This window comes from Dendrobates tinctorius, unplaced genomic scaffold, assembly GCF_039654945.1.
Source record: "Dendrobates tinctorius isolate UK_male_01 unplaced genomic scaffold, ASM3965494v1 ptg000084l, whole genome shotgun sequence".
In the NCBI taxonomy this organism is placed as follows: domain Eukaryota; kingdom Metazoa; phylum Chordata; class Amphibia; order Anura; family Dendrobatidae; genus Dendrobates; species Dendrobates tinctorius.
In genome coordinates, this window is record NW_027361752.1 from 27597357 (window position 1) to 27609836 (window position 12480).

Below are 12480 nucleotides of genomic sequence, written 5' to 3' on the forward strand. Positions count from 1 at the left end.
TTTCTATGGCCGCAATGCTGTTTCTATGTTCTACAGTAATTATTCTTGGTAAGTTGTGGTGCAAATGTTAATCTTTTTGACTTATATGCTTTCTTTGGTTGGCGCCTATTCACTCTAGCTTAGATATGCTGGTCTTTCTTTTTGTCTATTTGTATCAAAACCTTTTGGATATGTGCACTACCACTCCCATTAGCCACAGGTGATTTTAAGCAGATTAGCTGGTCCATTCCTGCCAAATAAATTGTAGGTTTTTTTGACCAATAGAGGTGATATTACATTTAGGGACCCAATTTACGAAGGACGCCTTGACAATTGGGCACACATATATTGGCCAATCTATATGCTAAGAACCTTCCTTTTTTCATAGCAATTTTTGATGATGCATATTTCATATATACACTATGTAGCACTTTTTTCAATTTGTTCTCCCATTTTCTATGAAAGCAATGCAGTTCCTATATTCCACAGTAATCATTCATGGTAAGTTATAGTGCAAGCTTTGCAAAGTCAACTGACATCAAGCCCAGGGGTTGGTATTGGAGTAGAGTCAATCAATAACCTCAATTACTTACCCGAAAGAAACACACAGAGAAAAGTCCTTTAATTGAACAAAATACTGCCTGACAAATTCCTTATTTTTCCCATTTATCAACATAAAAATAAAAAAGCAAAATAATCCTCACCTGTATGCCGTCAATCCATAATGATAATATCCCACAACAAACACAAACTCTGCTACATCTGGTTGTATTGCTGAGCAATGACATCAGTAATGTGAACCCTCAGCCAGGCAGTCAGATCACAATGAGCTGAGCGTGAGAACGCAGCTGCATGTGATCACTAGTGACGTCATTAAGGTTACCACCAGTCACACACAGCTGCATTCTCATGCTAAGCTCAGTGTGACCTGGTTACTGGACTTAACGGTCACATTACTGATGTCACCGTTCAGAAATGCTACCAGATGTAGCAAAATTGGTGTTTGTCGTGGAACATCATCATTATGGATTATTTGGGAACAGGTGTCTTTATTAATTTTCACTACGGGGTAAGTAATGGAGGTGTCTGATCGCTACCTCTCCATTACTAACCCCTGAGCTTAATGTCAGTTGAAGCTACTGTAACTTTTTCACACCTGTAGAGTTTACGCTGATATCATCAGTAGGGCCTTCTCTTTCTCTATGAAAGCGCTTATGATTTAGGGGTCCTCGCTCTCCCTTTCATATTAAGTTTGTAAGCTCTTATGGTCAGTGGGGTTTAAGGCCCCTTTACATTTAGCGATGCACCAGCGATCCCGACCTCAATATGACCCAGTCAGGATCGCTGGTGCATCACTAAATGGTCACTAGTGAGCTCCCAAACAGGCAGACTCATCCAAGTTACTCGCATGTGTGATCCTGGCCTAAGTCTCTCTCTTCCGTAGTGTGTAAAATATTGTGATCAGCAAAATCCTCCATCTTTTCTGCAGTGTGTAATCTTTAGGGTAAGTGTGGTCCTCTCTATATCTCTTTCTCTCTATTGTAGAGTGTAAGCTCTTATGATCATCACAGTCATCTCTCTCCTCTCCCTCTATCTCTCTCTCCTGTAGAGTGTAAAAGCTTAGTGTCAGTGTGGTCCTCTTTATCTCTCCTGTAAAGTGTAAGCTTTTATGGTCAGTGGGGTCCTCTTTCTCTCTCTTTCACAAAATATAAGCTCGTGATCAATGGGATCCTTTCCCTCTCCTGTAGAGAGTAAGCTCTTATGGTCAGTGAGTCTTCTTTCTCTCTTCCATAGAATGTAAGCATTTGTGATCAGTGGGGTCCACTGTCTCTTCTGCATATTTTAAGCTATTAAGTTCAGCGGTGTTCTCTCTCTCTCCTGTTGAATGCAAGCTCTTATGGTCAGTGGGGTCCTCTCTCTCTCTTCTATAGAATGTAAGCTCTTCTGATCAGCAAGGTCCTCACTCTCTACTGTTGAATTTAAGCTCTAAACCTCAGTGGGGTCCTCGCTCTCCTGTCGAATGTAAGCTCTCATGGCAAGTGGGGTCCTCACTTTCTCTCCCTCCTAAGATCCTTTAGTAAACTGGGTTCTTTATCTCTTTCCCCACTTCACCTATGTGAATTTTTTGAGCAATTCCTAATTTTCCAGTACTGAGGATCACTCACATTTATTAAATGAAAATTGAAATTTTGGGGAAATTTGGCAAAGCTGCCGAATGTAAATTACAAAAGATCCACTCATCTCTACTACTAAATACTAAAAACGTTTGTTATGGACGGCTTGTTTAATTTGTAAATGACAGAAATTGAAAGTGGCATTTTGCGTTGTGTTTGTAGAAACCACTTGTTCTATTACTCGCATTGAGATACTTAAATTGTTCTTGTTTGATTGGTTTATGGCAAACAGCATAAAGTTTATAAATGTTGCAGATAAACCTAATTTGCAATTGGGAATGACTAATTTTGCTTGCAACGGAAGATGACTACATATTTAAATACAAAGAGACACATATAATAAATTCTTCAAGGAGCATATAAGCATCCATTATAAATCTGCTACATCATAATTTACATTTTACTAAAATGTTTTCATATATTCTAAACCAAATGAAAGACTTTAGAAAGGCATAGTATTTCTATTCTCCTTTAGGTGCTGATACAATTTACTAGGTCTTCATGTTGAGCTTTATTACGCATAAGTAATCCTACTGATATATCCCAAAATAGGATCTGGCAATGTATAAAATATGTTTTGAAAATGCAAATGTTGTAAATGTGTAAGAATTTCCAAAACACTTAAGTGTTCAGCTTCTGGGAAAGCCTATTATCTCAAGTCGATCTTTGAATTATGCATTTTGAGATGTAGTGTATTCGGCACCTGGCCAATGAAGTGTATTGTGTGCTGGCACGAGTTGCTGCCCGTTCAAACATTGGTTTAGAGCAATTGAATTACAATATGAATATGTCACCGGTGGATACAAATCTTGTTTAAAAAAAATCCATAATAATTATGAATGTTGGAGATTTCTTCTGTCTAAAGGTGGCTTATGTAAAGGATCATTTAATAAAAGCACAGAACATGGAGTACACAAGATTTATGCACTTATTGTTCATTCAAAAAATGTTTTCAAATTGATTAAATAAAAATTAAATATTTTTTGGACGGGGGTTTATACCTTACTGAAAAAAACTTAAGACTACACAAATGTTAATAACAGCGGGAGTATTGTGAAGAGTATAGTTTGTCCATTCTCAACATCAATTTCTACATATCCAATTTTTCTAAAATATTCCAATGATATTGTTTAAAAAGATCCTACCTCCCAGTTTTGCAAGTCATATGCTGACCTATGTCTTTGCATGGTAACAAAATACAGGGTGGGCCATTACATGGAAACACCAAAATACAATGGGAATGGTTGGTGATATCAACTTACTGTTTGTGACACATTAGTATATGGGAGGGGAAACTTTTCATGATGGTTGGTGACCATGGTGGCCATTTTGAAGTTGGCCATTTTGGATCCAACTTTATTTTTTTCAATGGGAAGAGGGTCATGTGGCACATGAAACTTATTGAGAATTTCACATGAAAAACAATGGTGTGCTTGGTTTTCACATAACTTTATTCTTTCCTGGGTTATTTACAAGTTTCTCTTTGTTTACAGCCTTTGACATGTTGCAGAGGTTAACACGTGAGGAGCAGGTATAAATTGTGTTGATGTCTGGTGAACGCAGTACTTGGGTCATTGCAGCAGATTTCAATGCAAGACACCCTACGCAAGAAAACTGTCACCATTCCCATTTTATTCAGGTGTATCCATATAAATGGCCCACCCAAAAATGTTTGCCTCATCACTGAACATAATGTTCTTTGTAAAATGAGGGTCCTGTTCCAATTTTTGTTTTACCCATTCTGCAAAGTCAGCAGTTGGGTCACCAACCATTCCCATTTTATTTAGGTGTATCCATATAAATGGCCCACCCTGTACAATTATTTGTAGTTTAAGGCCATGTTGACACTCAGCGGTTTTCCCGTGTTTTTTGCTATATTTTTTTTCTGCAGAAATGAAGCTGCATTTTACAGGACCAGCAAAAGCTACGATATAGCAGATATTTCATGTACACACTTTTCTCTTTTACCGACTTTGCTTGAAAAGTGCAGAGTTTTTTAAATCAGCAGAATTTCTATACACTGTGTTCCAAATTATTATGCAAATTGGATTTAAGTGTCATAAAGATGTAATTTTTTGTTTTTCAAATAAACTCATAGATGGTATTGTGTATCAGGGCTCTTTGGATCACTGAAATCAATCTCAAACGCCTGTGATAATTATTTTACCAGGTGAGCTCAATTAAAGGAAAACTGCTTAAGAATGATGTTCCACATTATTAAGCAGGGCACAGGTTTCAAGGAATTTAGGAAAGAAAAAGGACCTCTCTGCTGCTGAAAAGCATCAAATAGTGCAATGCCTTGGTCAAGAGATGAAAACATTAGATATTTCCCAAAAATGTAAACGTTATCATCGTACTGTTAAGAGATTTGTGGCTGATTCTGAGCACAGACATGTTTGTGCTGCTAAAGGCCGAATGAGGAAGGTTTCTGCCAGGCAAGTTCATCGGATCAAGAGAGCGGCTGCTAAAAAGCCATTATAAGCCAGCAAACAGATATTTAAAGCTGCTGGTGCCTCTGGAGTCCCTCGAACCTCAAGGTGTAGGATCCTTTAAAGGCTTGCTGTGGTGCATAAACCTACTATTCAGCCACCCCTAAACAGTGTTCACAAGCAGAAATGGTAGCAGTGGGCCCAGACATACATGAAGACTAATTTTCATACACTCTTGTTTACTGATGAGTGTCGAGCAACCCTGGATGGTCCAGATGGATGGAGTAGTGGATGGTTGGTGGATGGCCACCATGTCCCAACAAGGCTGCGACATCAGCAAGGAGGTGGAGGAGTCATGTTTTGGGCCGGAATCATGGGGAAACAGCTGATAGGGCCCTTTAAGGTTCCTGAAGGTGTGAAAATGACCTCTGCAAAGTATATCGAGTTTCTGACTGACCGCTGTCTTCCATGGTATAAAAAGCAGAAATGTGCCTTCAGGAGCAAAATCATTTTCATGCATGACAATGCACCATCTCATGCTGCAAAGAATACCTCTGAGTCATTGACTGCTATAGGCATTAAAGGAGGTAAACTCATGGTGTGGCCACCATCCTCCCCTGACCTCAACCCTATAGAGAACCTTTGGAGTATCATCAAGCAAAAGATCTATGAGGGTGGGAGGCAGTTCACATCAAAACAGCAGCTCGAGGAGGCTATTCTGACTTCATGCAAAGAAATACAAGCAGAAACTCTCCAAAAACTCATAAGTTCAATGGATGCAAGAATTGTGAAGGTGATATTAAAGAAGGGTTCCTATGTTAACATGTAACTTGGCCTGTTAGGATGTTTTGGAGTTAAATAGCTTTTTTGTTCAGTGAATGTGACCTCCTAATGCTGCAAATTCCACAAATGAGCATTTTCAGTTCTTTAAAACACATCAAATGTTTAGAAATTCTACGGTGCCTAATAATTTGAAACAGTGCAATTTGAGTTTTTATTCATTTTGGAGATTATACTGTTATTATTGGGAGGTTTCTGCAATAAAATTTGATGTATACTCTAACAGGTAATGACTTTTATTAGTCTGACTGTCATTTGCACCGACTATTTAGAAAAATCATAGAAAAATATCATTTGCATAATAATTTGGAACACAGTGTACTTTCAGGGTTTTTTCACCCATAGAAAGCAATGAAAAAATTGACAAGTACTGCAAAATACCTTCATAGTGCTTTTTGTGGCATTTTAGGTGAATAAAACAAATTTTATTAAACTTGTGCTGTAGACAAATGGCTATATTCTGTACCCCCTCAAAAAAAACCACAGCAAAAATGCACGAAAAAAATCAGCAAAAATGCAGCTAAGGCTAGTTTCACACTAGCGTTTGTGAGTGCAGCGACGGCCTGCGCACGGCCGCCGCTAAGCCCCGCACAGTCTGCGTTTGGCGGCGCATGCGTCCTTTTGATGGTGCGCCGAGCACAACCAAAATGCAACAGGTTGCGTTTGGCGCTGCTCGGCGCACCGTCAAAAGGACGCATGCGCCGCCAAACGCAGACTGTGCGCAGACTGCGCACGGCCTGCGCCCTCTGTGATGAAGATAGGGGACGCATGACGCATGCAACGTCATGCGCCCGGAGGCGGAGATACCGGTGGAGGCGGGGCAGGGGGCGGGGTTTAGCGGCGGCCATGCGCAGGCCGTCGCTGCGCTCACAAACGCTAGTGTGAAACTAGCTTAACCTGTATTTGAGCGCAGTATTTATTCTGCCAAAGGTGCAGGTTTTGGCAGCAGAAAAAATGCTGCTTGTGAACATAGTCTTCTCAGGTCCTACATTTTTGCTTTCCATGCAGTGGATAAGAATATCATTAGACGATCAAACTTCACATGTGATGGATTATTTTTTTGTGTGGAATGAGCTGTAGTTTTTATTGGTATCATTTTGGGGTCCTTTTTATTTTTTTTTTTTTTTTTTTTCATTGTATTTTATTTTTGTGAAGTGATATGGCTAAAATACAATGATGCATATGCCGATACCAAATACATATACAGATAGACAGACAGAGACAGAAAGACAGACAGACAGACAGACAGATAGATAGATAGATAGATAAATAGATAGATAGATAGATGTAGACATACAGTAGAATATATATATTATTTTTTAATTTCAGATATTTATGAAATTAGTTATTTAAACTTTTTATCAGTCTTTTATTTTTTTATGTTTTTTATTAATCTTTGCAGGGGACTTGAATTTGCAATTGTTTTATCACCTATGCAATGCAATACTGCAGTATTGCAACCTCCTGAATAATTTCTAGTCTCATATACAGGCTGAGATTAATAAGAATAGTAACATTAAGTAATGGGAGCCTTCATTAGCCCACCGGCTGCTATGACCAACCATTGGCTTCTTGCGATCACAGGCTGAGGAGTTGATGGGTGTCATTAGTGGCACCCTACTCCATTCCTCAACCTCTTTCTGTCAAGATTGATAACAGCATCTAAGAAGTTACACTGTTGTGAACAGAGCTATATTGGAGAACAGTGGTTAATATAGGATGCTGGCTGTATAACACAGCCATCACTCAGACTGTGTAGAGCAAACTTAGCTTCTGAAAATGATTCATGCAGCAAATGTGTTCATAGGTCGCACATGTTAAGTCAATGCTGCAAATCGGTTAAATAACTGTTATCTACAGTAAAGACTAGAGTTGAGCGAAAGGGGTCGGCCAAATTTAGAATTCGCCGACTTTGGCTAAAGTCGGGTTTTGCCTATCGAAACCCGACCATAGCGTGAGGTTAGCCATGAGGTCGCCGACTTGAGCGCCAAAGTCGCGATTCCCTCAATGCTTCCTGGGCCTTTTCTCAGCCAATCATCAAGGATGCACACTGTGGGCAATGCGATTACATAGGAAGCAGCCCCCACCATCTTAGAGAAGGGCATCCAAGTGATTGGCTGGCTTTGTGTGGCGTCACAGTGGCTAAAAAAGGCCGTGCCCGCTGACCGCCATCTTACTTCTGCCGATCTTAGCATAGGGAGAGGTTGCTGCTGCTCGTTCTCAATAGGGAGAGTGTTTAGGCAGGAAAAGAAAAAAAAGTGCTTCTGCTGATAGTGATTTTCACTGTACAACACAACAGTACAGTGTGCAGTGACAGGGGAGGCTATATTTGTGTGCAGCAGCTCTGTTGGTGATTAGGCTGCCTTATAAGTCTCCCTGATAGCTGCATTGCTGTTTACACACTGCTGTGCAGAGTGCTTTTTTAAAAGCAAAAAAACTTTTATTCCTTTTCTCTGCACAGTTACCAAGCATTCAATTTTTCACACTTTTGTGTGCAGCAGCGCTGGTGGTTATTAGGCTGCCTTATAAGGCTACCTGATAGCTGCACTGCTGTGTGCACACTGCTGTGCAGACTGCTTTTTTCAAAGCAAAAATACTTTTATTTCTTTCTTTCTGCACAGTAGCTACTGAGCGTAAATTTTTGCGCACACCGTATAGAGGTGTATGCTCCTCACACACTACCATGTACCGGCTGGTATCACGGACAAATATATGCTATATGTGTGTGACTCTGTAAAAAAATACATGGAGATTAACATTTTTCCATACATACACCGTATAGAGATGTCCAATTTTCAAACAGTATCGGATGTCTGCTGTTCTTATTACGGTCATATGTACACAGAGTCAGCGTGTGTCTGTGCGACTCCATAAATACATTTACGGACATTTCCATTTCTCCATACACTGTATTGAGCTGTCCAATTCTCAAACAGTATTGGATATTTACTGTTCTTATTACTGTCACATCTACACAGAGTCAGCGTTTGTGTGACATTCCATAAATACATATACGGACATTTCCATTTCTCCATACACCATATGGAGCTGTCCGATTCTCAAACAGTATCGGATATCTGCTGTTCTTATTATGGTCACATCTACACAGAGTCAGCGGGTGTCTGTGAGACTCCGTTAATGCATATACGGACATTTCCATTTCTCCATACACCGTATTGAGCTGTCCGATTCTCAAACAGTATCGGATATCTGCTGTTCGCTTTACGGTCACATCTACACAGAGTCAGCGTGTGTGTGTGAGTCTCCGCAAATACCTATACGGACATTTCCATTTCTCCATACACTGTATTGAGCTGTCCGATTCTCAAACAGTATCGGATATCTGCTGTTCGCTTTACGGTCACATCTGCACAGAGTCAGCGTGTGTGACATTCCATAAATACATATACGGACATTTCCATTTCTCCATACACCATATTGAGCTGTCCGATTCTCAAACAGTATCAGATATTTGCTGTTCTTATTATAGTCACATCTACATAGTCAGTGTGTGTGTGAAATTCTGTAAATACATATACAGACATTTCCAGTTCTCAATACACCGTATTGAGCTGTCCGATTCTCAAACATTATTGGATATCTGCTGTTCTTATTACGGTCACATCTACACAGAGTCAGCGTGTGTCTGTGAGACTCGGTAAATACATATACGGACATTTCCAGTTCTCCATACACCGTATTGAGCTGTCCAATTCTCAAACAGTATTGGATATCTGGTGTTCTTATTACGATCACATCTGCACAGAGTCAGTGTGTGTGTGCGACATTCCGTAAATACATATACGGACATTTCCAGTTCTCCATACACCATATTGAGCTGTTCAATTCTCAAACAGTATTGTATATCTGCTGTTTGCTTTACGGTCACATCTACACAGAGTCAGCGTGTGTGTGTGACATTCCGTAAATACATATGCGGACATTTCCAGTTCTCCATACACTATATTGAGCTGTCCGATTTTCAAACAGTAATGGATATCTGCTGTTCTTATTACGGTCACATCTACACAGAGTCAGCGTGTGTGTGTGACATTCTGTAAATACATATACGGAGAATGACAGTTTCACAAACAACGTATACAGCTATACACTTCTGATACAGTACCGTAAATCTGCTTGTTGGATTACGGTGAAATACATACTGGGTGAGCATCTGTGACTCACAAAATATACATGGAGATTTCACTTTTTACATACACCTTACACAGCTGTACGCTCCTCATACAGTACCATTTCTCTGCTGGTATTTTTGGTACATTTTCCCAAACATGAGGAAGTATGGTGGAAGAGGCCGCGGACGAGGGCAGTGAGGCGCAGCTGGTACTGATGATGGTGGTGGGGCATCGGCTGGTTCTGGCAAAAGCACAATAGCAGCTAGGGCAGGAGGTGTTGAGCCTGCGTCATCGTCTGGCACAAGAAGGCCTTTAAGGTTCCCTTTTCTGGGAGTAGGTAAACTGCTTTTAAAGCCAGAGCGTCAGGAACAGGTTTTGGCTTACATTGCCGAAACAGCCTCCAGCTCTATTGCCTCCTCTTCTGAAGTTACAAAAACTGCAAGCACAGAGTCGTCAGTGCAGGCTTCTGGTCAGGAGCAACACCTTTCCTTGTGTCCTTCACCCACACCAAAAGTGAAGGATGCTGCAGCACACACTTCAGATTACTCACTCCATGGAGCTCTATTCACACACCATTCCTGGGTTATCAAGTCAAATCCTGAATTCCCCAGTCCAAGATGAATCTGACATGTAGTCCACTGATGCACAGCCACTGCTAGATGATTCCACTGGTACTTTCACCCACAGCACTACACTGCCCTCGCAGTCTACTGAGCCCGAATCAGACCCTGATGAAACTCATGTGCCCCTTCTCGCATACTATACCACCTTACACGGTGACACGGAGGAAGGTACAGAGGAAGGTGCAGATGACATTGAAGACGAGGTCATGATGACCCAGTTGTTGACCGGGATTGGCATCTTTTGGGGGAAGAGGGTGTCGGTGACAATAGGTCAGACTCAGAACAGGAGAAGGATCCGCAGCAGGCATCGCCATCGCTGCAGCGGTTATCCGGCAGGCCCGTAGCTGTCAAAAAACTTGGTAAGAAAACTAAAAGAGTTGCAGGACAGCTTGGCCAGACGGTCAAATTCGCACAGCGTGCAAGTCCTGAAAATTTGTACCATAGTAGGAAGAGTGTAGTGTGGCACTTTTTTGAACAAAATCCTACTGATGACACAAAGGTTATCTGTAAGAAGTGCCGAAGGACCTTTAGCAGAGGGAAAAATCTACGAAATTTGAATACCAGTTGCATGCTTAGACATTTAACCAACATGCACTTGCAAGCGTGGATGGACTTCAAAACCTCAGGTAACACATGTGCACCTGCTCCGACTGAAGTTAGCCGGCAACACTCCATCGCTTCCCCCACTGTAAGGCCACCGCTAAGTACACCACCATCAAGAAGTGTTGAGGTGTCACCGCTAGGCCAAACCAGTCACGCAAACACAATATTTTCGCGAGGAAACACTGAATCTAGGCCATCAACACCCTCACCATCACCAACCCCTTCTCAGTCCATCAGGTCCAATGCTAGTTCCCCCATATGCAGCTCTCAAGTCCAGCTCACCCTACCAGACACTCTCAGTAGGACAAGAAAGTACTCATCCTCTCATCCGTGTACACTGACTTTGAACGCCTACATTGCCAAACTGATCTCATTAGAGATGACGCCCTTCTGTTTGGTTGAAAGCAAAGCTTTCCGAGAGCTTATGGCCTATGCTGTCCCACGCTATGACCTACCCAATCGGCACTTCTTTTCTCGAAAAGCCATCCCTGCCCTCCACCGGCATGTGAAAGACCGCATTGTCCATGCACTAAAACAATTAGTGAGTGGAAAGGTGCACTTCACAACAGGTGCATGGGCCAGTAGGCATGGCCAGGGCTGTTATGTGTCCATCACAGCGCACTGGGTTAATGTGGTGGATGCATGCTCCACAGGGGACAGCGGCAGTGGAACAATGCTGCCTAGCCCACGGTATAGGAAACAGTTGGCTGTAGGCGTTCGACCCTCCTCCTCCTCCAGAAGCGAAAGCTCGTCCACAGAGCGCAGTCGCACGAGCACTCCATCCACATCTGTCAGTGTTGCACACGAGGTGTCCCACTATCGAACAGCTAGTGGTAAGTGGCAGCAAGCTGTTTTAAAAATATCTTTGGGTGACAGCAGACACACCACGTAGGTACTGGCTGACTACTTGCATTGACAAACTGAGTCATGGCTGGGCAGTCTACATCTTGAGCCAGGCAAGGTAGTCAGTGTTAATGGGAGGAATTTTGTGGCAGCCATGGCCCTTGCCAAACTCACACACATACCTTGCCTGGCTCACACCTTGAACCTGGTGGTGCAGTGCTTCCTAAATAATTATCAGGAGTTAACAGCCCTGCTCCATAAGGTGCGAAGACTGTGCTCGCACATCCGTCACTCGAACATCCACTCCAGTCATATGCAGAAGCTGCAGCGATCACTCCACCTCCCCAAGCACCGCCTAATCATAGACGTTGCTACAAGATGGAACTCCATCATGTACATGGTTGAGAGGCTGTGCAAACAGAGGCAGGCTGTAATGCATTTGTGGGAGGATACACAGGCAGGCAGTTTGAGGGCAGACATGGAGTTGTCGGATGTGCAGTGGTCGAAGCTGAAAGACCTCTGTAAAGTCCTTCAGTGTTTTGAGGAATGTACACGGCTGGTAAGCGCAGACGACGCCATCATGAGCATGAGCATACCACTTATGCGTCTGCTCATGCAAACTTTTACACACATGAAGGATCAGGTGTCTGCAGCTGAGGAGCAACAGGAGGAGGAGGAGGAGGGAAGCCTTGATGACAGTCAGCCATTGTCTGGTCAGGGAACTGTCATTGATGAGGTGGAGGAAGAAGAGAAAGATGAGGAGGAGGATGAGGAGAAGGATGATTATTTAGGGGAGGAGGATGCTTCTCATGGGGCAAGAGAAAATGTTGGCGTGGCAAGGTCTGGTACAGGGTTT